The sequence below is a fragment of the Lagenorhynchus albirostris genome, chromosome 8, assembly GCF_949774975.1.
Source record: "Lagenorhynchus albirostris chromosome 8, mLagAlb1.1, whole genome shotgun sequence".
Classification (NCBI taxonomy): domain Eukaryota; kingdom Metazoa; phylum Chordata; class Mammalia; order Artiodactyla; family Delphinidae; genus Lagenorhynchus; species Lagenorhynchus albirostris.
The window spans coordinates 10,267,953-10,293,083 of NC_083102.1; the positions used below are offsets into that span (position 1 = coordinate 10,267,953).

Sequence of the window (25,131 nt, forward strand, 5' to 3'; positions counted from 1 at the left end):
GCGCAGAAAACAAAGGGGAAGAGACGTTTGTAATTCTCATGATTTTATGAACGCTCTGCCTCTTTTGTTTTTTTATTTAAAAGGTCTAAAAATTAGGCTTGATTTAACAGAAGGAAGTACTCCTTAATTTTGGAAAATGCCTAATGGAGATCCTGACTACTAACTAATCAAGCATTAGAGAACTGGCAAAAGCATGCACCTGTGTAAGAAACAAAATAATAAAATAAGTACAAGGTGGTATGTTTGTTTGGGGCTGAGGGTCCTCATGTGACTGTTGGTACTGGTTCTACATGCAGATATGATTTTATCTGTCAGAGAACTGAAACACCCGTTTCCTACATCCACAAACCCCCAACTGCCTTACCTCTTTCACCACAATCTTTTCTTGATTAAAAAACAAACAAAACAGCAGAAGAGGAAACCGGGCGGGTGGTTGTACGGCTGGCAGGTCTGCATGTCCTGGGCAAAGCAGGAGGTGCCTGGATGCGAGGAGAGTGGACACTTGGGGACCAGTGGTTTCAGAAGCACTCCCACATCCACATTCCTTGGCCCCATCAAGGTGGGAGATGCCATCCCATCGGTGGTGGTGTTTGAAAGTGAGCCTGAAACAAGGTGAGTCTAGCAGAATCTGAGGCCAAGGAGGGGGTGCTGTCTGGAATCCTTGAGGCCTTTACCCTCAGCTCTTCCTAGACCCACCTGCCACGGTTTGTGGAGCAGGCTGGGGCTCTGAAGGCTGAGGGGGTCCAGGTGGTGGCAGGTCTGAGGGTGAATGATGTCTTCGTGACTGAAGGGCAGGGACGAGCCCACAACACGAAAGGCAAGGGTGGGCTCCCGGCTGACCCCACTGTGGTCTTCGGGCAGGAGACACATTTGTTACTAGATGATTCCTTGGTGTTTCTCTTTGGGAACTGATGGCTTAAGAGGTACTGCTTGTAGCAGAGGAAGGTGAAGTCCATGAATGGGAGCCCATGGCCCAGGCTTCACCTGCAGCCTGGCTGGGAACCTCATCGGTAGCTCTTTGGCCTCTGCCCAGAGGTATTTCTTCTCCCCTTCCCTTTTTCACCTGCCTGACCCAGGCAGAGGGCCTCAAGCCAACCTCAGCTGGAGCTACTCAACTGGTGCCTTAGCCAGATTTCTGCAATAAACACTTCTGATTCAAACAACAAAGAAAAAACAATTTTTTTTTTAGCTCTGGTTAAAACAGACTCAGTGCTCTAACAATGGATCAGCAGGAGGAAAAAGAAAAGAGAAGCCAATGTCACCTACAGGTGCATTAAAATAATTGTGCTCATCTGAGACACTTAGACTTCTTGTAAACAGATCTGAGCTAGCAATCCCGACATCTCCATCACGGGTAGCCACAGGGATGAACAGCAATTGACGGTCGTTGAACACCTCAGATTCATTTCGGTGGCTTCCTAGCAGCAGCTGCTGGAATCAGCCGACAAAAGCTGGCTGCAGGAGAAAGCTGATCTACGGAGAATTCACAAGGAATGGAAGTGAAATGGTCTGACCTCTGCAGCTGCACAAAAACGGAACCAGGTTGCACATGCGGTTGGGTGAGGGCCACTTAAACCTCCAAGGAAGTGGCAGCGAAGACTCGTACATCTGTGAAGGAAAGTCACTGAGGTTGAGAAATTTCTACTGGGCGATCTGTGCAAGGGTTTTAAAAAAAAAACAACTTAGTAATTTGTCTTTATAGACATTTATCTTCCTATGTTGGCTGTTATTAGCAGTTGCTTTTGTCTTATTGGCGTCATAAATAAATACGCTGATTTCTTTTTTTTTCTTTTTTAAAGTTTGGTGCCGGAGAGTCTTTATTAGTCCAGAGGACCTCCTTTTACCTAAGTGATAAAGAATTCAAAGGTAGCTGTCTCTTACAGTTCAAGGTTAATGGAACTGGGAGTGCAATCACGGAGCTGGATTCCTTTTGGCAATGGAATGGCAGGGCTCTAGAATAATAGTCACATGGTGGCGCTGAACTCTTAGATGCAGGTAGAAATAATTATCATAATAGGCAGCAAGACTAGAAGAGTAATCAAGAAAGATCTGTAGTGACGGTTAATATATCATGGTGTGCCAAGGGACAAAATAAATATTCAGACAATAAGAACATTTCTTGACTTCTATAACTTAAAAAGATCAGAAGCCAGCACTCAAGACTGATGTACGTTTCTACAAGGGAAAATAAGAATTCACTTAGTTTCCAAACATGAGCCAGTCCTTAGCCACTGACTTTTACTGTGATTTTTTTTTTTTTCGGTATGTGGGCCTCTCACTGTTGTGGCCTCTCCCGTTGCGGAGCACAGGCTCCGGACGTGCAGGCTCAGTGGCCATGGCTCACGGGCCCAGCCGCTCCGCAGCATGTGGGATCTTTACGGACCGGGGCACGAACCTGCGTCCCCTGCATCGGCAGGCGGACTCTCAACCACTGCGCCACCAGAGATGAGCATCAGAAGCACTCCTCAGGCACTTAAATGGACAGCAGTATATACACAGTTTTGCCAGGACTGTATTATCTTCTGCCTTCTGTCATAATGTAGCATGAAGGAATATTCATTGTCTGGAAATTCTGAAGAACCTCACGCTATGTCACTACACTGATGACATCATGTTGAGCGGACATTCATTCTCTGCATGATAATACACTTCCTGAAGACAAAGATGCTTTCATTATTGTCTTTATATTTCTGCACTACTTTGCACAATGTCTTCTGCATCCTGGGGCTCATACGTCCCAGCAATTGCATTCTTGAGAAAATATCCCTTCTTCTATTAAGTGTACAGAAATCTTTGAAATTGAGGATGGGTTTCTTGGTCAGTTGGTAAAGTCTACAGTTCTATTCAGCTCTTCAGGTTTCTACATGTGACTATGATCAAGTTCCTTAACATCTTAGAACCTCAGCTCACATACCTGCTAGTGTTGGCGGGTCTCCTGCAGAGGCAGGAGGCGGCGGCTACAGCTCACCGAGGGGCCAAGGACACTGGCAGCAGAGGTTCTGGGAAGTACTCATTGGCGTGAGCCCTCCCGGAGTCCGCCGTTAGCCCCACCAAGGAGCCTCAATATGATGATTTCTGAACTATTTCTAAATAAATGCTTCTGTGTTGCTGGATTGTCTTTCCTCTACGTAATCATAACATTGGCCATTTAGAATAGATTTGCCTATAAAAGACAAGCAGTATTGAATTTGTTAATTTCCTCTGCTATGCGGAATCTGAAATTAGCAGTTATTGTCTCCAAGTATACAGCGGTATCTTGGTGCAGCTGCATAAAATCTAGAGTCGACGGGGACGTAATTTTTCCACTGAATTATCTTCATTAAAATAGGAACTTATTAGATGTCCTGACATGCTGCCCAGATCCTCCTCCAGGTATAAAGGGCCCATTCTCTAAGCTGCTGGAATTGCCGCTGCCTGATGACAGCCCGCGCTGTCAGCCTCAGCTGACTAAAGCTGCCTGTCCCAAGAATAAGCCCCCTTTCGGAGTATGCCCGCACTCAAAGATTGGTCAGAGGGCAGAAACGGAGATTCCCTAGAAAGGCCCATTCCCCTAGTCCCAACTCTGGACCGCTCTAAAGGGCCATCCCAACTGCAAACCTCCCCTGAAATCAGCTGAGACTGCTGAAATCGCATCGCTACTCAAATAGTCCCTCCTCCCTAAACTTCTTTCTTTCCTCCCTTCCTTAGGTATGGGCCTCATGAGTCCCCACACACACACACATAAATGCCCTGCATGGTAATCTCATTCAGAGTCTGCTTCCCAGGGAACCCAACCTGTGACAGTTTATGCCAGGCAAGGTCCATAACATAACAGCAAATGCTAAGAGATGTGGGAGCTGAATCACCCACCCCTGGATGGCAAGAAGGACCCCACCAGTGGTAGCTAGGGCACAGATAGCTCTGGGCAAAAGGTGTCCCTGTGATTGTTAAAACTTTTGCTGGTGGCATACTGTTGGAAGGAAAGGTATTCGCTGATACAGTATATCAGCGTTTGAGAAATGTGGGGGGAATAGTAACTCTAAGGACGATGGACCCAAGTGGCTATTGCTAAGTATAATTGACATTTTCAAAAAGGTTAACACAATGCTGAATGTATTGATCAGTAGTTTAAAGTTGTGTGAAGACCAGAATGCCTCTTTGGTTGCATATAAAGGAGCTCTTGTCCACAGCAAAAGGACAAAAAAACCTGAGAACCAGACGAAGGACTTAATTGTAAGAGTGGCCAAGCTCTAAAGAAGGTTAAATTCCCAACAAAGGCGGGTCTTTTCGAAATGGAGCAGGGCCCTCCCGTGGTCCTCGCCCCCCATGTCCTCCACCTGCCTTTTGTCTATGAAAAAAACTTTAGCCAAAGAATAAGTTTAATCAGAGAAGTGAGAAAATGCAGAAACGAAGGAAAACAGTCCAGCAAGACTAAATAATAGTAGTTTAGTCATTAGGCAGAGTCAAGGACCTTTAGTTCCTCCTCCGAGGCTGTAGATAATATTCTGAGCCCTATCCTGTGAGCTGTCTTGTAAACACTGAAACCCCCATCAGGTGGAAGAAGTTAGCTACATGATGAGCAGACTATAGCCATGACATAAATGGCACAATTCTGAGAATTGGCCTCAAGGAAATGGGAACGAACCGACCCTGGAACTGAACTTAATGAAGATGACGCTGATGACCACTGCGCGACCCATTTCAAGATGACAGTCGGTGCTGATGGTGCTGTTTCTGCATGTAGCCCCCTCCCTCCGTCTACAAAAGCTCTTGCCCGCTGATTGTCAGTGGGGGGGAGTCGGCCTTTGGACAGGACTCTGCCCCGCCCTCCCCTCTGGCTCCCTGGTTGCCGGCATCCAGGCATCCGAAATAAAGCAAACTTTCCTTTCCACCAGCCTTGCCTCTTTATTGGCTTTTGAGCGGCGAGCAGCCGGACCCCGCTTTGAGTTACATTTTGTGGCAAGGACAGAGCCCTGGTTGGGAAAGAATGGGCTTTCACGGGGTTGATGGCCCCAAAGTCTGGAATCTTCAAATGTTCCTAAACCCTCTGAATTGCAAAAGTGGTCCACTCTCCCCTCGCTCCTCCCATTTAAAGGAGAAGCAAGCACTAGCCCTTGCTTAAAGAAGGGGACAGAGGTTCCCTCTCAAGGTGACATGGCCTCTGCTCAGGATCTGTCCCCACCATCCCTCCTGGTCAAAAGGCCAATAACTGGTGGTCAACCATAATGTAAGCTGGCCGGGGGAGAGTTTTTTCTCTCCTCTTTAGCATTATCAAGCAAACACAGCCAGTAGAAGGCAAAGATCACCAGACTGATGAACTTGAGATTCTAGCTCTCTTCTCAGCTCTGCTAGTGCCCCTCTGGTGTGACCTTGAACTGTGACCTCAGTCTTTTCATTTATAAAATAAGGGATTTAAAATCAGATAAGACACCTGAGTTTGGTCACAGACACATCATCTAGGTACATGAATACACACCTTCTCCAGGGGAGCCTTGAAAGACAGCGGTGGTGGAAACACTCCCAAATGGCAGAGCGTCATGCACCAGCTCATTCACTCTGTGTAGAAAGAGAAGTGGTCCAAGCTGTGTGTGTGTGTGTGTGTGTGTGTGTGTGTGTGTGTGTGTGTGTGTGTGTATTCAGGGTCAGTGGCAAATGGAGCATGGCAGCAGAAGGTGGGTGGGAGGCAGAATTCTAAGTTACCACCCACAATTTCCCATCCCTCACTGCGTGTATACACCCTGCAAAATCCCCAGTACTGTGGATATGATGGATTTTACTCATGTGATTAGGTTGTGTTACATGGCGCAGTTGACTGCAAGATGAGGAGGTTATTCCAGGTGACCTGCCTCATCACAGGAGCCCTAGAAAAGCAGACGACTGTCTCTGTGGTAGCAGAAGGGGAAATCAGAGGTTTAAAGCACAAGAAGGATGCGATAGGTGTTTGCTGACTTGGAGATGGAGGGGAACACGTGGCAAAGACCACAGATGGTTTCTAGGAGCTGAGACCAGTCCCTGGTTGACAGCCAGCGAGGTAACTGGAACCTTTCTTACAACAGCAAGGACAGAATTGTGCCAACAGTAAGAATGACCCTAAAAGCAGATTTTCCCCCAGAGCCTCTAGACAAGAACTTAGCCTCACTGACCATGACTTCAGCCTTGTGATATTCTGAGACATGCCAGACTTCTGACCTACAGAACTGTGATCTCTGGGTATTGTTTTAAGTCCCTTGGTTTATGGTCATTTGTTTTGCAGCAACAGAAAACTCACCTGAGGTGTTTCCTTTTACGGGGGTCACAGTTCTGGGACGCTTAAAGTTCAATGACCAAAAACAGTTGCCGCATATATTTTGTTCATTTTTATAGTTGTTTGAAGCAGGAGGGTAAATGTGATACTGGTTATACCACCATGGCTGGAGCCGGAGTCACTTTTCTGTTTTAAGCAAGCATAAAATGCTAGACTCAAGTCAGGAATAAAGTTCATCATTCAACCTCCCCAGGTCTCGTATTTGTGATGGGATAATAGAGAAATCGAGCACTTAGGTAAGACTTTGGAGAAAATGACATTGAATAAAGCAAACATCATTCTGGCTAAGCTGTACACAAATATTCTTTGCATGGTTAACTGAATGACGGGTATACACAGAAGTGAGTTCAGTTTTAAAGTCATGATAACGTCCCCCTAGGGACAGGTAATCCCTTTGATAATCACATGCAGCTAGAGTTAGATATTTTAGTCCTGACATTCTTCCCCAATAGCCTTTTCTAAAGCCACCTCTTCTGGTCTAAAGTTTTCCTTCTGTTGAGTCCCACACCATCTTTGTTCCCTCTCTCAGGTTCTCTATTATATAAATGATCATAACTTCTCAGATTCCCTGAATTCTTATTTCGAGTCCTGTCATTAAGATTTATATTCTACCTATTCTACCTTCCAAAAGCCTGCTGTTTAGATTCCTGTCTTAATTATTCTCCCCTTTGATCTTTGTTTCTTTTTCTTTGCATCAACGTCAAAATTCTTCTGTATGACCAGGAGGTGACTCTTTCTTGTCTCTGAAAATGGAAGATGTATTGTCTTCCTCGTTGTGGATGCTACAATATTTAAAATTATCCTCCAGAAAACCCATCCACATTTACTGTGCACCCAAATAAAAGAAAAAGGAAAATAACATTTGGTAAATGTGGTCTGTAGTAAGATAAAGTCTATTGGTTGACTTTATGTTACTACAACTTGATTGTATTTTTAATGCATTCCCTTAAGAAACTCAAGTAGAAGTGAAGACATATCGACTGAGTAATTTCATAGTCCTTTTCCAACTTCTGCAGTTGGAGGCAATTAAACGTATAGATAAAGATACAAATGCTAATGTATTCTGGTATAGTCGAGGCATCTACAAAACAATTTTTCCTGGAAAATGCCTGTATGAGAACGGGTCACACCATAAGAGCAGACTTCCTGATGTACCAGAAATGTATCTCTGACAAGATTTTTAAGCTCCAGGGACTGTCACAGGAAAATCTTTTGGGTTATTAGTTGTTTATATTCTGATAGTACAAGATGTTCCCCTGAGACTTAGGAAACTCCGTGTAAGTCGGACATCACAGAACTGGATTCCTCCCCTAACAGATCCTGTCTGTCCTCTCTGAGAAGTCAATCCTTAAGATTCAGGAGGGAAGTGTGAAGAACTGTATATGCACCACTGTATTTTCCCTACAATAAGTGAACTCATTCTTCCTTTTTTAATTTCTTTTGGTACTTTTAGAATTTTATAAACAATCATGCAATTGTAGCTCCATGATACAGACTTTGAAAAGTAGTAGTGATTTCCAATTTATCCCTACATAAGGAAGTTTCTTTAGTGTTTTTACTTAATTATAACCCAATTATACAAATTGGGGAGGCCACATGAGTTTAAAATAAGGAGAAAAAGCCACCAATTTAATTTTAACTGATCCATAGCAGTATTATAAAATGAAATATCCTGTATGCCCTACCTTACTTCCTCACTGCCACCGGTATTAAGTGAAACATACTCAATTTGCCCACCTGAAACTTTGTTTTGACAAAGTTCAGAGAGAAGGGACACTTTGCTTTAGCATTTGATGGTGAGCTGCCAGTGCTTAGAGAGGGAGGAACGCATGCCATGGGGACCAAGATGGTAAGGTCTAGACACGTGGAGAGGGAGGGAGAAGTAGGAATTCCAGAAATGGTAGGTTCATAGGAAGGCAATATTGACTCACTATCTGGGAGAAGGGGAATTAGCACCAGGAAGACCAACCTGCTTACTAAGAGCATCAGGATGCACGACGTGGGCAACTGCACAGAATGGTACCTGCAGAAGAGCTCCCTGAACAGCTAGAGGAGTGTGTGTGTGTGTGTGTGTGTGTGTGTGTGTGTGTGTGTGTGTGTGTGTGTGTGTGTGTGTGTGTGTGTGTGTTTTTGGGAGTGTCCAGTCCGTGCTCTGCTCATAAAGCTGTGTACCCAGCTTGGGACTGCCTTCATCTGAAGGAGAGGGTGTCTTCAGATTCATCCTGGGACACCCTCTCAGGAGGCATGCCTTGTCCTCTCCTCCTTCCAGCCCCCTTCCCCTCTCCTTTCTTCCTTCTGTCTTTCCTTCCTTCGCTTCCACCTCTCCCTTGGCTGTCTCCTTTCTCAACGCCCTTTCCTTCCCTATTTGCCCTCTGAATGCTAAAAAGAACATTCTGTAGATATGCCAAGAAGATGAATTTGACTTCATTAATGAACGAAAGAAAAAGCATAATCAAAAATGAGGCTTGTCAGGAAGGGAATGAGGACAGAGGTATGGATAGCCTGTGTTAAAACCCAGATCTGGAGAGTTGGAAGGGGTTGGAATATGTTGAGTAAACTAACGCCATGATGAAAACAATATTTGAGGAATATTTTCCTGACAAGTGTATACAGAGTGACCTAGACCAAGAAGAGACTAGAAACACTCATTTCATTTTCCCATAAATGAGTGAATTATTAAAAAAATTTGTCAGGGAGGGAAGAATAGTTGAACTACACTGGATCAAATGGAACCAGCTGAGACTATACTCAAGAAAATCAGGTGAGGGTCAATGGGACACACTTATAACAAAAATCGAATAAGTAACTAAATACAGTAATAGAACATATTTGTTGAATTCTGTTATTGGGATTTAGCTAACTTAGAACAACTCCCTACCCAAGCAGGTTAAACAGGTATGGAGACAAACAAAAAATCAGAATATTACATAATTCTGGATTTCTGGATTTCTAATGTGTAGAAACAGAACATTTCTACTGAGTGCAGTGTTTGTGTGGTCTAGAAGGAATATTAATTCCTTCCTCATTACAAAAACCCTGAACAAGCTTGACAGGTTAACAGGGTAAAGGGGTAACTCAATAAAGACAGACTTCTACCTTCAATTATGATTTCTTCCTAAAAAATTCCAATGGCAAGAGTGAAACTTTTAGGCAGAGATCTTGTCGGTAGAGATCTAACTTCCTATAACTTAAGAATTATAATAGAATTCCAGGACTCAATCTTGGCAATCTATTCCCAGCATTTTGTAGGCTTTAATTTTATTCTTTTCCCTTATAATTGAGCACAAAATTAACTGAGTACTCAACTGGAGCTAAAAATTCATCATTTTTTAATAGACAATTATTTCAATCTTCATCTCATTTTTATGAAGTTTATAAGCCTTAAGCTTATCACTTTTTCTATTTATCACTTCATTTTTTGGTAAATGAATAAGGGCAAATGCAATAAAATATTCAAATAATGAAGAAACACTACTGTGTAAATTAGCAACACTGAAAAACAGAACTGTTGGCTGTCAAACAGTGCTAATATTGTTCAACATTCTTGTTTTTCAGATAACACAGGAAGTCTAAATTCAGAGTATGATGAGAAGTGGTTTATGGATATCAATGCATAATAATTTAAAACAAGAGTTTATGAAAGACAGACAGAAAATTGAGGATCCACCCATAGTTTTTAAAACCACCACTCCAGTGACGCAAATATGCTTTCTCCATGACAGGGGATGAAGTCAGTTTACAGAAGAACCTAGAATATAAAGAGATTAGAAATATATTCTTCTAAACATAGAAATTGTGGCTATTTTGACTTGCTGTTGCTAGAAAACAAAATGGCACTCAGAAGTACCAGCAATAGCAGAGAAGATGCTCATTTGGAGTTAATCTTGATCATAAAGAATTGGTTCATGATGTAAAAGTGACAGGATCTTGTGAAAAAGTGACCTGCCATTCTGGAGAGTCTTTTTTTTTTTTTTTTTTTTTTTTTTACATTTTTATTTATTTATTTATTTATTTATTTATTTATGGCTGTGTTGGGTCTTCGTTTCTGTGCGAGGGCTTTCTCTAGTTGCGGCAAGCGGGGGCCACTCTTCATCGCGGTGCGCGGGCCTCTGACTATCGCGGCCTCTCTTGTTGCAGAGCACAGGCTCCAGACGCGCAGGCTCAGTAATCGTGGCTCACGGACCTAGTTGCTCCGTGGCATGTGGGATCTTCCCAGAGCAGGGCTCGAACCCGTGTCCCCTGCATTGGCAGGTAGATTCTCAACCACTGCGCCACCAGGGAAGCCCTCTGGAGAGTCTTATAGGAAATGAAAGGCATAGTGCTACAAGGAATTGTCAGCTATGTGTAACAGACTTTAAGAATTCAGAGCTTCATGATTCAGTGAAAAATGTTGGGGTACACTTCTCAGTTGTCTCTTGCAATCTTCCTATTCCCCTTTCCATAATGAAGTAATTCTGTTTTAAATCTTCACTTACCAACCTTAAACTAAAGAGTCCTTAATATATAACTACAACCCCAAACATTCGTTTGAGATTCAGTCTCCCATCTTCAACTGCTTTCTGTAGTAGTTTCATGTATTGACAAGTGGATGGATGTTGGAATTTAAAATAACACAATTCAAATCCCAGGTCTGCAATGTCAACTGTACAACTCTGGGCGAGTTCATTTCTCTCTAAATCTAAGTTCCTTTACCTGGAAATGGGAGCATTACATATACATCAAAAATTGTATATTAATATCCATGAAATTTTATACGTAAAACAACTAGGATAGTACCCAGCACATGTTATCCATTCTTTTATTCATTAAATATGTTCCTATTGCGTGGCTCTATTCTCTTAACATTTTCTTGGTTCCCCTAAATCATTTAAGATTATTAAATTGCTTGAAATATTATGAAAACAGCTTGACTTAAACTAGCTTTATTTTCTTAGATTGCTGCTACAACCCTTAATATAACTAGTTTCTTTGCCAATTGATCACAAAGTCTGCAGTAGTATTCCAAATAACTAGAGGCAAAGTGGGGTGGAGAGAACTAGATGACTACAAGTAATTATCTTGGAGAGATAACAGGATTAGGTAATAGATTAGATATTAGGGTGAGGGAAAGTAGAGTGACTAGAAAAGAATATAACCGAAAGGAATACTGTTGTTTAAGGGCTTAACAAAAACTATTTACTGGGCTTCCCTGGTGGCGCAGTGGTTGAGAGTCCGCCTGCCAATGCAGGGGACATGGGTTCGTGCCCCGGTCTGGGAAGATCCCACATGCCGCAGAGCGCCTGGGCCCATGAGCCATGACCGCTGAGTCTGCACGTCCGGAGCCTGTGCTCCGCAACGGGAGAGGCTACAACAGTGAGAGGCCCGCGTACCATTTACTCATTCACATTACGTCAGATAGATAGAATTGGACGTCCTAAGGTCACATCACAGTCAATATATGAGTTAGGGATTTCTTCTAATCATTTTCACACCATATCCCTCTAACTGTATAACTTACTTCTACTGACGGTTCTTAAGAATCAATCAGTTCAAAATGAGGCCCTCTCTGACCCTTACATCTCCTTTTTCCTGTATATCCTTTTACTTCCCCAGCTCATTATCAACTCACACTTGGACGAATAGTATAAATTTATATTTGGTCTTCCTAGCCAGGCCTAGCTAGAAGCAAACCCGAAAATATTATCTAATAAACACCCTCCCACCCACTTTCCTACAGATCTTACAGATGATTCTGTTGAAGCTCAGAAAAGTTAAGTGAACTATTGAACATTATATAGCTGGCGAGTTCTAAAATGAAAATTATAACCAAAGAAATCTCTCTGACAATGCAATACTTTTCTATCCAACCCAACTATATATTATTCTGCTTTCAGATTTACCTTCTTCAAACAATAATTTCAACTCCTTGAAAGCTGTCAGTGTTTCTCCTTTGAAAATGCAATCCAAAATCACTGCCATTCAAGGTTCTCAATGATCTGCCCTTACTTTACCTACTGTTATTTCCCACGACATCTCAACGCAAATCCCCACACCCCTCATTCTAGGATCATAATCTCCTGCACACACCACACTCTTTATAGTCTATAAACATTTGCTTAGGATACCTACTACACTTAAATTGCCATTTTCTTAATTCTTAGCCCCAATCTATCCATTTCTTTCAAATCAATTGAAGCTCATTTCATTTTCTCCAAAACAGCATTCTTTTGTTTCCCAACAATAATGCAGCTCTAGGTAAATTATTGCTTATATCAGACATTTGGACAAAATAGTATTGTACCTTGCTAAATAATGATTTGGAGCAAATAAGTTGTTTCTTCCAAATTATTTTCCAAATGCTTGAGAAGGGTAGTAACCACACCTGGGGTTTCTTTCGCGTTCCCTTTAGCAAACACAGTGCTAATCATATACTAATCCCTCAGTGATACTTGTCAAATGAATAAAATACATTTTTTATGATAGTATTAAAGAGAAATATGTTTTCATAGCAAACCTCAATTTCTTGGCTTTTACTTGAGACATCAGCTCTTCTCCATGTACTGGTAGCAAATCTGCATTGCTAGGAGAGGGAACTAATTTTTTTTAAATAAATCAAATCCCTGTGTCAGCTAATACCATGTTTTTTGACTATTCAAAGCCAACTAGCATCTCAAACACCCATCTATACCCAGGAATCTCTGGATCCTAGAATTCACTTTTGGCCCCATCACATTGCTCTACAACACAGAGAAACACTCTTGTAGAAAGTATTTACATAATTTAAATTAAATTTGGGAAACTGGTTATTCTTCGCCTTGTTTAACTTAATTTTAGAATTTATACACATTTATAATATACAAGTTCATCACTTGAGTTTGACTAAAAGTGTCTAGTTATTTCTGTTAAAAATTGAGTATCAAGAGCTTATTTAACAATGTATATCATAACTGTATTTCAATTTTAAAAAGGATACTCAAATTATATCATTTCACCTTGCTTGCTTTTTCTACAAATATAATCCACCACAATTCCAACAATAATTTTAGAAATACTGGAGACTATTAGGCCTAGAAGAAAGTATTGGTGATCATATAGTCCCAAACATCATTTTACAGATAAGGTAATTCAATAAGAATCAATCTCCCCCCAAAATTTACAATTAGAGATGAATACTGCAGGGCAACATAACTCAATATATTGTCCTATCATATTTCTATTATTTTCTGATTGGCTAAATGAGACTAAAGTTATTCATTTATTTGTGAGATACCTTCTACCATTTTAACCACCTCTGGAACCCTACCTCAAGGTATCCCAAAAGCCAATAGTGCCACCAGGAATGTTGGAGTAATTTTTGAGAATATAAGATTAAAAAATAACCACAGGAAGTACATAAAAGTGGACCTCCAGGGAAGTCCTTCTACTCTGGTTTTTTTAACTGTTTTTTTTTTCTTACGAATCTAATGGAAATCCTAATAACTGCCCAACATAGCCCCTGGGCTGTTGTGAGATTTAAATGTGCTAATAACTAATAGATATGAAACTGTTTGGAAAAGTTAAAAGCTCATTAAAACTCTAAGATTTTATTATTATCACTCCTCTTTTAAACAGTAGTTACCTTGTCGTAACCTAGGAGAAAAAAAATGTCTGTAGGATACAAACACAAGACTATAGGACTACAGGGAACTGTGGAAGAAAGAACAGTGTCCGATATCTGCCCAACTGAAGCAAAGGAGGCAGAGATGAATTGAAGGAAATCACAGGTCAGAAAAATGTTAGTATTGAAGTGCTTGGTTGCTACCATCCCAGGGTCAGTCCTTGTTCATGTTTGTTCTTTTGCTCAGTCCCATCTGAACTGACCTACCTCCCCTGACTATTCCACAAGCTTTCTTTTTTGGTCTCCGGTTGTTTGAGAACAGAACATTTTTTCGTCTCTCCAAGGGACTTCATACTTCCAACCGACATTTCTGGGTTTATCTTGGATAAATAGGTTTCTCCATCCAGAGTCATTTGACCTCCCCTAGGGAAGAAGGCAGCTCTTGTTTGCTCACTGCAATGAGCCAATGATGCGTGTATTTGTGTATATGCCTCAGGGTGGTTATATGAAAAAGGTCACTCATTGACATAGCAAGGGTAATACTCACCACCTAAGTGCAAGTGTATGTTATGTCAGTACAACATAGTCTACAAATCACAAGGTATACAGATAAGCTGGAACCAATCATCATCTGTCCCAAAATACTTTCCAGATTACAGTCATGGGGTAATTTACAGAAGAAAAAAACAACCTGCTTAATGACTCCTAGTGTCTGAAGCCATCTCTTCAGTGGAGTTCTCGTCTTGCAGCAGTGTTCGTGACAGATATACTTATTCATCCTATAGGAATCTGTTCTAAAGCTAGTACTCCGTGATGATTTTCTGTGGTTATTCTAATCCTTTCTAAGACAGGATGATGAAATGAGCACTTTGATGTGCAGATGTGAAATGTAAATTTAGAGGCTTTAAAGTTTTGAATTGACAAAATTGTAAGAGGTAGTGAATGTCACAAAGCTGTAAAAATGTTCAATTCTGTTCTTATGTAAAGTTACTAGGCACTAAGCAAAATGAAAATTAAATTTAGATTTTTTTAAAAAAAGAAAAACAGAGCCTGAAATCCCTAAAACCTTATAACCTAAGAACTGAGCTTAATTTGAATGCAGAAATTAAAATTGGATACTAGAAACAAATATTTGTAATGTCTCATTTCTTCATGGTTTTAATAAATGAACACTGTAATAATCCTGGAGAATTTCTCCAAATAGGAATAACTTAAATCTTGTAGACCTATTTTGTAAAACAAAAGAAAATCCGCTGAAACTCAACATTTCCTCTGTATTGATCATAGAACTACTATGTTCATGGGGCTTCTTAGTTTGGAGCGCCACGTCATTAACTGTGACTTCGTAAATTTGTTTTCTAGATAAGGCCTAGAAATGCTGATTCATTCTTGCTAGCCCTGTTCATGCCATTTCATCAACTATCAAGAGGTAGTAATGACCGCTAACAGCCAAGTCAGATCAATAGAAAGTATCTCTGGACACAGTGAACCAAGATCCCAACTATAATATATGATCCAGACAATATAATAGTTACTATTATAAAAGAAAGATCATTAAAATACTGGCAACAAATTTTCCAACTCACTTTACTTGTCCAGTACAGATAGAAATTATGTAAAATAAGACAGAAGATATATGTTATTTATCTTCCTCCTTGAACTAAGTTAAATTTGGTTTCTTTCCTTTTTGTCTTAAGGATACATCCTTTGCTTTGTACCACTTATGCTTTGAGCATCAAAAAACTGCTTTAAATCTGCAGCTGAAATGTATCATTTTGCAATTCTAACAATCTAATTAGAACAATCCTTTTGTACCCTACAAGACCTGGATTCTCAGTATGTTCTTGTGGTTTCCTTCTGAACTTTTCCGTTCCAGTTGTGAAACTAAAAATTGTTTCTTCCCTGAACATTTTCAAGAAGCTGTACAAAACTAACAATATTCTGTTAACATCACAAACATAATAACATTTATTATCTTTTAAAATGTTAACTTCCTAGCATGTAAGCGGTATTTTCCCCATAATTCATACACTCATTCATTCAGCAAAGACTGTTGCTCAATGATACATTCTAGACCACTAATTAAGAACCAGAGAACTTGAAAGTAGCCAAAATGAATTTGAAAGCACCCACGGATAAAGGATTACTTGAGGACAAAGTGGTCACAGACACGTGCACCAACGACAACAAAGAGTTATGGTACTACCTGATTATACCTTGGTGGTCAAGATTATTAAGAGTATGCTTTAACCTTTCATTGTCATCTAAACAAAAATCATATAACTAAGTATATAAAGAGGTAAACATATAAAGAAATAAGGTAGAGAACTTGAGAGTCTGAGAATATGGGAACAGTCTACCAGGAGTCCCTCGACATCCAGTTGAGAATCTCTGTACCAGTTTAAGATCGTGGTTTCCCTGCCATTAAAATCCTAGTTTCTGCTCCTCACACTCTGCCTCTGGTTGCCCTGTATATATCCAGGCTGGTTTATTCCTCCCACCTCTAGCCTTCTATCCAGTCCAGGTATTAGTTTATTCAGCAACTGACTGAATATTGGGTCTCTTTAATATTCTCTATGTCTTTACTCAACTTTTTCAACATATGAAATACATTTATAATAAGTGTTTAAATGCCCTTCTCTGCTAATTCTAACATTTGGGTCAACTTCAGTTGATCCTTCTCCTAATTCACATTTCCCTGCCTGTTTCCATGGCTAGTAATCTTTGATTGGATGCCAGGACAGATGTTTGCTTGCTGGGTGCCAGGTATTTTTTTATTCCTATTAATACCCTTGAGCTTTGTTCTGGGACACGGTTACATTAGTTGGAAACTGTTGGATCCTTTCAGGTATTGCTTTTAAGATTTGTTAGGTGGGACAAGTGCAGCGTTAATTCTGAAGGGTCAAAATAGCCTACTACTGAATCAAGACACTTCTGAGTACAGTAGTCCCCCCTTTATCGGTAGCTTTACCTTCCATGGTTTCAGTTACCCAAAGTCAACCACAGTCCAAAAATATTAAATGGAAAATTCCAGAAATAACAATTCATAAGTTTTAAATTGTGTGCCATTCTGAGTAGTGGGATGAAATCTCACACTGTCCATTTTATCCCACCCAGGATGTTCCCAACCATCAACGTCCATAAACATCATCTGCTCGTGAGGTCCAACTATCAACATCATCATGTCTGGATAATCCACGATCACCCGAAGCAGACGAGCCTCCTTCTGAATATAGTCAGAAGATCAATAGCCTAACGCTATGTCACAATGCCTACGTCATTCACCTCACTTCATCTCATCACAAAGGCATTTTATCATCTCACATCAGCACAAGAAGAAGGGTCAGTTCAATACAATGAGATATTTTGTGAGAAAAAGAGAGAGAGACCACATTCACATAACTTTTATTACAGTATATTATTATAATTGTCCTGTTTTATTATTAGGTATTGTTGTAATCTCTTACTGTGCCTAATCTGTAAATTAAACTTTATCATAGGTATGTATGTATAGGGAAAAACATAGGATATATAGGGATCAGTACTATTTGTGGTTTCAGACATCCACCGGAGGTCTCGGAATGTATACCCTGGATGAGGGGGAACTACTGTACTCTGTGCAGCACCTTATGACTCATAAAGTTTTCTATTTTGGCTGGTGGAAACAGGTATTATTATCAGCTCTGTGTGCAGGGCACTGCCTCTAATCCTTTTTGGGGGGTGGGGGCGTGGTTCTTTTTCTAGCCCTGGGTAGTTTCCTCATATGATATGCTGATAGTAATTCATCTAAATATACAAGGGGGACTTTCTACAAATTTGAGGGTCTCTCTATCTCTGTCTCCTCTTTGGTGCTCTGCCCTGCAAACTCTAGCCACCTTAATCTCCCTGGATTCTTAGCTAGGTCTCCTCAATACAGGGACCCCACCCAACTCTGCCTGGGTTCCCCTCCTAGCATGGGGATCTGGAAATTCCTTCAGCCAGTAAGCTGGGACAGTCTAGGGCTCACTTCAATTGTTTCCCATCTCTCCGGGATCATTGTTGCTCATTGCCTGATGCCTACTGTCTCAGAAACCATTGTTTTACACATTGTGTCTGGTTGTCTTGGCTGTTTAAGGAGGGAGGGTAAATCTAGAAAGTGGAAGTCTGTTATCTTCTTACCAAAAATTGAATTGAAATGAATTAAAGTCTAAGAATTAAAGACAGATAAAATAATTTCCTACATAAATGGTCCTCCAACACTATATCAGAGTACAGGATAAGATACTACAACAAAGGGAATAAAAATTAGTGTTCCACGAGGTCATTTAGAATCATTCAAGGACTAGACCCCTTCCATTTTGTGGCTGCCATCTGCTCGGGTGTTGTCTGTAGCCAGTCAGGCGTCCAGCTAAAACTTTAGGGTTTCTATTATTAAAAGGAAGATGGAGAAATTGATGCTGGAGGCCAGTAAAGAGTTTCAGCCATGGGACTTCCCTGGTGGCACAGTGGTTAAGAATCTGCCTGCCAATGCAGGGGACACGGGTTTGATCCCTGGTCCGGGAGGATCCCACACGCTGCGGAGCAACTAAGCCCATGCACTACAACTACTGAAGCCTCTGCACCTAGAGCCCTGCCCTGTAACAAAAGAAGCCACCGCACTGAGAGGTCCTCACACCGCAATGAGGAGTAGCTCCCGCTCACGCCACAACTAGAGAGAGTCCGTGTGCAGCAACGAAGACCCAACACAGCCAAAAATAAATAAATGAATACATTAATTAATTAATTTAAAAAAAAGAGTTTCAGCCACAAACACTAAGGAACTTAATTTAAATGTCTCATATCCCCTACATACTTTATTTTATCTTTTGCCAGAAACACCTGATTTTAGACACTGGGAAGAGGAATCAGTTTTAAAAACAAAGAAAAAAAACCTCTCAGGATTATAATAAATAATTAGCATACTCAAAAGATTTTCAATTAATCTAAGCTTATTCCTTACCTCAGTCTAACACTAAGCTGCTTTGGGATTTGTCTAAAATTTTGCAAAATATTCATTTAAAATAGAAAGTGCCTCAGGGTGAATTTTCTACATCTCAATCAGATGTTGTGATTTTTTTTAAAAGATTAACGTCTAGGAATTCGTAAGCTTCTGGTAGCTTTCTATACACCACTACATGCTATTCATTTGCCAAATTCTGTAGGCATGGTACCCTAACAATTAGCTTCAACACCAGGTCCTGGACAAAATGAGTGAATCAAGACAGCAAAATATATTCAAGGTTGATTTGGGGTCCACTACCCACCAATCAATTTGATGAATTACATGAATATTTCAAATGCCAGGAAGATCTATATATAGGTAGGTCTGTTAGCCTATGGAAGAAAACAATTTAAAAGATACTCCAAGAGCATTCAGTCTTATGGACAGTGCCTACGTCAGAGAGAATCTTTGGTTCTCCCATTATGCATTTAGAGAGCGCTCCCTTGCAGCACTGCTGGAAACAGAAGATCTGGTGCCAGTCATGTCTTTTCAATACCCAAGGAACCCATTTGGTTCGATAACATCAGCCCCTAGATTCAACAAATAGTTGGACTTACTAATTTTACAGAATGCTTCCAAAGGCATTTAATCTCTTTTTTAAATGCCTTTGGAGAGCTGGTTAATTCATAGCACACATTTCTATATTTTAACCTTCTAACAAGTGAGGGGGCAGTTCTCCTTTACAAACAGTGGGATTTAAAACAAGCAAACACACATCATTTTTTCATTCTCCCTCAAAGTTACAAAGCCTATTTTAGCCAGACTATAACCATGGCAGGATTCCTAATGTTCACTCTTAAGAATCTCACACTGATTCTGAATTCTAAACGGAGATGCACGTTTCAGAAGTTTGGGGGTTCAGAACTGATCTGAATGTCCGTCGAAAACACACTTTTAAAAGACATTTTTCCCAGAATGGTTTTGTATTCACTAGAACAGGGAGAAGGCAAACGACTTGAAAGAGAGTTACTGTCTCTCTGTGATGTAAGATGGATGGTTCCGGGGGATGTCAGAGAGAAACTCTGGGCTGCTAGGAGTTCAAATTCTCACGGAGAAGAATGCAATCTCAGGAAGTGGAAGGTGAATGTGAAACTAACAAAGTAAATCACTGGAATAAAATTTGATGCTCGGCCGATACACTTCCGGTCCGGAGGAGGCACAGGAGAGGGCACCGTGAAATTTGCAGTTGAGAAAATCTGTTTGGTCCGCAGATGGTTTTAAGCTTTCCATAGCAGACATCCTGAATGATTAATAAAGAATAGCCACCTCTTTGATGTAGAGAATTTCAGCAACAGCACAGATCCCCTTGACACAGGCTGAATAAGTCCATTTCCCACTGAATTCAGGCCATTATTATTAGCTAAATACTGTCAAGCTGTGGTGCTTTATGTCCTGTGAGAATGAGTGAAGACTACCTTTTATGAGAACAAACAGCTGTATGTTTGAGATCAACTTTTTGTTCCTCTGTATTATAAACCTCTCAGAGTCTCCACTCTTCTGATTTTATTTTCTGAGTGTCTCTGTGCGTTTTTTTTTCTTGAAGCAGAGTTGACTTACAATGTTGTGTTAGTTTCTGGTGTACAACAAAGTGATTCAGTTATACTTATATATACATATTATTTTTCATATTCTTTTCCATTATGGTTTACTACAGGATAGTGAATATAGTTCCCTGTGCTATGCAGTACTACCTTGCTGTGTATCAGTTTTATATATAGTAGTTTGTATCTTCTGATCCCAAATTCCTAATTTAGCCCTCCCCCACCCCCTTTTCCCTTTGGTAACCAGAAGTTTGCTTTTTATGTTACTATTCTGATTTTATATGCTATTAACATAGAACTAGAATTATATTTACACATGCATGTAACAGATCATAACGATCTAAGCCTGGGCTGTGAAATCAGAGATCCTGGCTCTGATGCTCACAAACTATGTCCCTCTGGCGAAATTACATAACCTCTCAGATGCTTTGTCTCCACATTTGTAAAGCAGGGGTGACAGCAGTCACTCAACAATCAAATAAATAATGATAGAACACAGATCTGTGCTAGACACTGGGGAAGGAACAGTCAACAAAACAGATATGCCTCCTACTCTTAGGACCTTCTAATTTGGCCAATTATACCATCAGATTACATTTCTTCAAAAGGTTTTGTAACTCTCAAATGACACAATAGACAGAAGGCCTGTTAGATAATAATTGCTCAAAAGCATGCTATTTTAACGCTGTTTGGCTGTGAACGCCAATTATCATTATTTCCTTCACATTGTTAAAAACAGCTATTTGTGTAACATGATTTCAGAAGTATCAAGGAGGCCCATTTCAAATAAAATATTCGTATGCACTGGATGATGTGAGACTCTAACAAAATGTTCAAATCCAAAATTACATACGGGTTGGACTTCCCTGGTGGTGCAGTGGTTAAGAATCCGCCTGTCAATGGGACATGGGTTCGAGCCCTGATCTGGGAAGATCCCGCATGCCGCCGAGCAACTAAGCCCGTGCGCCACAACTACTGAGGCTGTGCTCTAGACCGCAAGCCATGACTACTGAGCCTGCGTGCCGCAGCTACTGAAGCCCACGCGGCTAGAGCCCGTGCTCCACAACAAGAGAAGCCACCACAATGAGAAGCCCACTCGCCGCAGCTAGAGAAAGCCCACGTGCAGCAACAAAGACCCAACGCGGCCAAAAATTAATTAATTAATTAATTTAAAAAAAAAACTACATATGGGTTATGAGCGACATCTTGTTCTGGGGAAAAAGTGAGCTACCCCCATGAGGGAAGATGTACTTAGCTTAGGTGTTGGAAAAAAATTAAATTAATACATTTTACGAAGTGGAATACTGTGGGAGCTTGGAGGTATGTGTTAAAATATGAATAAAGTTGAAAGCTATGATTTGGATTTGAAACTGTCACAAGCATTTCAAGTTTATTCTAAATGTCTGCAGCTTAGAGACAGGAAATCAGGCTGCTTCCAAACATCAGAGATTTTACTAAGGTTTTCCTATGCATTCACAATAAAGAATTTGTTTTGGGAGTGGGGTAATGATTAAAAAAGTGAGTGCATTAAGGATTCTATCCGTGTTTCTTAACCATAAGGGCGGATTATAAACTACCACTTCCTCCCTCACTGTCATGCTCTAAAACTTGCCTCAGTTCATGTGAAATGTAGTTCACAAACTTGCAACGAGTTTGAAATACCAAGTGTTACATGGAAGACATTACATTTCAGCTGAGGGAAGTGACAACAGGTGTGTCCTTACCTCTTTACAATGACTGGCAGGTAAACACTGCGGAGAAATCATCACCATCCCAAAGGCAGAGTACCGTCAAGCTTAAACTTGAGAAATTTACTTCAAATATTGTTACCCAACTAATGTTACCAAACTAATGCTTGTTTGTCTAGTTTACTAGGTCGAGGTTTCAGCTTTCTTATAAGCACTCAAAAAGGATTTACAAGATAGACACCGAATAGGCAAGTATTCCCCTCCACACCCAGGAAATCGCCTAGCTGATTCTTTTTTTTAAAGGAAGGATCATATTTCTGATTTTACATTTTCCTGCATCAAAGAAGGGACTTACAGGGCTTCCCTGGTGGTGCAGTGGTTGAGAGTCCACCTGCCGATGCAGGGGACGCGTGGTTCGTGCCCCGGTCCAGGAAGATCCCACATGCCGCGGAGCGGCTGGGCCCGTGAGCCATGGCCGCTGAGCCTGCGCGTCCGGAGTCTGTGCTCCGCAACGGGAGAGGCCACAGCAGTGAGAGGCCCGCGTACTGCAAAAAAAAAAAAAAAAAAAAAAAAAGGGACTTAGAATATTTGGCTTGCAGAGAAGGAGCATAAGGAGGGAAATAAATCCCAGTCCCTGGGAGGAATTGAGCAATGGCTGTGAATGAGAGGCTCAATCATTTAAGAGCTGAAGCTGCCCAGGAATTGTATTACATAAGCAAGCTACCTAGCTGTTGTTTGAGAAGAGTATGGCATGTCTATCTGTTGACTGATCTTTCTAGTGCAACTGAATTCAGACTACTTATCTGGTATTCACCCATTGAAAAAGTGTTTTTAACAGTTTTCTTTTCTTTATTCTGCTCTAGTATACCTGAGGGATGCACACAGCCACAGTGACAGACCACATAGTGGTTCTGCATGGTGGGATGTCTCCCTTAGGTGGAGAATTGCTTTAGGAATTTAGGAGAGAGGAGATGCAGATAGAGCTTTGAAAAGCACCCCAAACCTTAAAAAAACAGTGAAGTAGGGGTAATCTGCCACCGTCTATCGGTAGTCCCGTAAAATCAACTCAGAGGCTTCAGATAACTGTGCTGAAGGTGTCCAAGAATTGAAGTGCAGATTCCCTCTGAGAGAAGCCTTTAACACAGGTAATTCAGGACTACATCATGGAATCACCCGAAAGCAGATTATGATGGGCAGAAATGCAAAAACTCGCGAGGAGACAGACACCAAGGAGGAATGGAAAGCCCGTGCCTGCTTCAAAACAGGTGGGATCGAGAGAGAAATTGTGAATGCCATGGTTGAGGGCATGGGCTGTGGGGTGAAATCTACCGTACCCTCTACTAACTCCTTTTCTGACTTTTGGTAAATTGCATCCCTTCTGTAAACTCCAGTTCCTTCATCTCTACAATGTGGACATTAAACCTACTTCACTTGGCTGACTGAAGGAGGTGATGCTTATTAAGCAGTTAGCACAGAGGATGGTACCTGATTATCCAATAATTCACATTAATTACCTTCATCATTGGTACTGGTACTGGTAGGGAAAAAACGAAGTACTCAACAGAGATGCAGGATGTAGGTCTAGCAAAGGGGAGGTTCCTCAATATCCCTGAAGCCCTTCACTGTCCTCTCCAGGGTCATCAGAAGACCAACCCTTAGTAAGCAAATGCCTGTGCTCTAGCTCAGAGCAAGAAGGATGGCCAACCTCAGACTCTTAAATGCTCTGGGCAACTTTGTATCCATATGTGAAGCCCATAAGGATTCACCACCCAGAACATAACCTTCTAGATACCGTAAAAGCACACAAAGCTTTGGACTCTTTTTCAATTCATAAAATGCATTTAATGCTTATTTAATGGCATAGCCGAAAAACACTTCAGTTTGTCCCAGAAACTCAGAACTATGAATGCACCATGTAATTTTCTTACAGATTTAAATGTTTCTTTTCTCTTCTCTTACTTGAAAAGAAAATGAATGCAAAAAAAAAAAAAAAAAACTTACTGAAATGGGCAAAACGTAAGCCTGCAACATTCAAAAATTTACGGTAATGGGGCAGTCATCTTCAAAAGTTTACGGTAAGGGGCAATTATCTTCAAAAGTTTACGGTAATGGGGCAGTCATCTTACACGTACAGTCTAGTACATTAAATATAATTTCCAAAATAAAGATAATTTTGTATCAATCTATGCGTTTTCCAAGTATGGTGCCTTAAAAGTATTAGCTTTTAAGGTAAATTTAAAACTACAGATTTACATGCTATTTGACCTCATACATCCTAAATGAAAGAGTCAAAACAATTGATTATAAACATTCCATTGTTCTAATATTTCATTGTTTTTGCACAATTTCCGTATCTATGCATTTAACACTATTTTTTCTCTTAACCAATACAATTAACCTGCATGAGCAGTGCCCCCAAAAAATGTATCAAAGTATCTATTCAAGACTATAAGGATTGCAGTTACTTTCAAACTTATGAGTCTATAGAGCAGTTAAGAAAATTGTATTGTGGAAAAGAAATCCAAAATGACCAGAACAGAAGCTAAAGTAGTAGAGGAATATCAGCTCATTCATGTATAAAGCAAACCAAGTCTGTGTATAATAAAAGGTCAAAAACAAATATGCTTTTCTTCCTGCAATTTCAGAGTTACCAGTTGCCATCTGTTGAAAATCAAATTTTAATATGATACAAATAACGAAAGTAATACTGAGTGCACAGTGATATGCTATGGATATGAGCAAGTTTTAAATGATTGATTGATTTATAAGGTAAACTTAAGGGAAATATTTCTTTAATTAAAATAGAGATTTGGCAAACACTTATGAGAATAAAATAATATCAAGTCCCTCAAGTGGTTAGAAAATTGGTACAATGATATACTGAATAAAGATGTAACTCCTAATTGCCCTGATGCAATGAAAATTCCATTCAATTATAAAAAGGAAGATACAAGATTTAGGAAAACTATGTTTATAGGAGAAGAGAGGTGAGATTACAAGCTGCTTGGTGATAAAGACCTAGC

General features: G+C 40.5%; 1 pseudogene; it reads left to right on the top strand.

Moving 5' to 3' along the window:
* The first annotated feature begins 454 nt into the window (after window positions 1-454).
* On the top strand, window positions 455-3,536 carry LOC132524952 (peroxiredoxin-5, mitochondrial-like; annotated as a pseudogene).
* Window positions 3,537-25,131: the final 21,595 nt, after the last annotated feature.